This window comes from Lissotriton vulgaris, chromosome 2_1, assembly GCF_964263255.1.
Source record: "Lissotriton vulgaris chromosome 2_1, aLisVul1.2, whole genome shotgun sequence".
Taxonomy (NCBI): domain Eukaryota; kingdom Metazoa; phylum Chordata; class Amphibia; order Caudata; family Salamandridae; genus Lissotriton; species Lissotriton vulgaris.
This window is the reverse complement of record NC_141687.1, coordinates 1,981,529,180-1,981,531,447: the sequence shown is the minus strand read 5'-3', so window position 1 is coordinate 1,981,531,447 and position 2,268 is coordinate 1,981,529,180.

The following is a 2,268-nucleotide window of genomic DNA, read 5'->3' as shown; positions in this document are numbered from 1 at the left end:
CCAGAACGCTAAGGATGCCTGGCCTCCAACTTGGGGGTGCCCAGGAGTGGACACCTCACAGGGAAAGCCAGGATGGGTTCCACAGCGGTATTCGTACAAGCGCCTTGAGACCCTTGCGGGTGAGTAGTGCGCTATACAAGTATCAATTTACAAGTATCAATTTAAAGTTGTGTATGCAATAATGGAAATAAAATGCATTTTCTTGATGCCTGATAGAAATGACAGAATAGGATAAAATGTATTGGGATGTGGTCACCATAGTCCAGTGATAGGCAATCCAAAATAACTTCGCGGTTAAATGATGTTTCTTCTTTACTCCAAATGGCTAACCATAGGGAAAGGAGGGCAAAGATAAACAAGTCCTCCAAATAGGTAATACCCAGTTCAGAGTGGCAAAAAAAAAGTAGATGAAGATTTGGGCATGGACAGTAGCCTTCGTACGAAACCATTCGGTGACAATTGTAACTCTATCACATCACTATAGTTACACATTTTAACCCTGTAGCCAGCGATTGAAATACTTTTACTGTCATACATTTCTATCATCTTGATTGGTTTCAATTCCTGCTTGATAAAAAAAAATCAAAAAGCAGCATAATTTCCTCTAGAACGTGCAGACTCTATCCCAGTGACAGTGGTCCCATTGGAGAACTGAATCATAAAGAACTCCCAGGTATTGAAAGGTTTTTACTCTACGAACTGGGGTGATGTGTACAAAATGGAACTTGGTTTTAGACAAGCTGGTCCCCAAACCTTCACAAAATCTTTGGTCACACCAGTCTTTAGGTCAAGATTTCCCATTAAATAGGCAAATAACAGCCATATTCATGAACCTGAATTGCGCTCGCAAATGGCCAGATTCTGAGAATCTGGCCGTTTGCGAGTGCGGTTTTTGCATTTGGGATTCATCATCCCAAATGCAAAAATCGGTATTTGCGAACTCGCATATTTGCGAGGAATTGGATTTAAGGAATCTCTAATAGAGATTCCTTAAATGCAATTCATCACCCTATTAGAAATTGCAAATTCGCAATATTTGGTCGCAATTTACCACGAAATCTGACTTCGTGGTAAATTGCGATAAACGAGTAAAAAGCACTTTTGTGCATTTTTTACTTTTGCATGTTGCACACACACATGTCCTCTGGACATGTGTGTGCGCAACACCTGTTCAAATGTACATTTGAGGGGTGCTACAGGGGGCACCCTTCAAATCGCAATCTTATTTGCGATTAGCAAATTGCTAATCGCAATTAAGGAATTCTCCCCATTCATTCCTATGGGCCTTTTGGCCCATAGGAATGAATGGGGAGTTTTTCTTTATTTGCGATTAGCAATTTGCTAATCGCAAATAAGGAATCAGTAGGAATCGCAATAATTTTTGCAAATCCTACATGAATCCCGTTTTGCGAGTCCTTAATAGCGAATCGCTTTAATTCGCTATTAGGGCCTCGCAAAACGGGAGATTAATGAATATGGCTGCAAATCTAGAATTATTTATAGTTCATTGGCTTTAGCCATCTGGGGCCATTGTATGGAAGTGTCCTGGGGGTGCAACAGATGTGTGCGGCCGCTTTGCACGCCCCTGGTGCACTTTGGTATTACAGAATGGGCTGCATACGCTTGTGCATCCCCTTCTGTAATACCAGTAGAGCTGGCACACATACAGCAACAGCGCTATCTTCAGAGGGCATTTCCTCATTTGCTAGGGAGCGAGGCCCCATGCAAATGAGAAAATCCCTTTGCCTCTGCGCTGTATTATAGATGCCGAAGCAGAGGCAAAGAAGCTGTCAGAAGTTGTACCCCGAAATGACAACCCTTTGGAGGGAGTAAAAGGTCCCATGGACCCCCCAAACATCCCCTTGCAGGTGGGTACACTTACTCACTGCACCCACCTGCGAGGGGGATCTATAATCCCCCTTAAAAGTGCAGACGGATTGCCGCCTGCACTGTGAAACCTGAAGCGGCTTCAAAACATCCGCTCCGTTTTTCACATTAATGCGCTTCCCCTGGCAGTGCAAGTTTGCGGCTGCCCTGGGAGCAGTACATTCCAAGTAATAGAGGGCACTTTCCCTGTTTGCGCCTGGTGCATCTGTTTTAAATTGTCCCTGGCGCAAACAGGTAAACTGCGCCCTTCACATAATAGTGCCCCTACACTGCATCATCAGCATGGAGGAGTAGATGACGTGAGCCCATCTGATATTTGGCTGTCATGCCAAAGAACAATATGTACTACACATTTTAGATTGAAACATCCTGGCCCCTTGA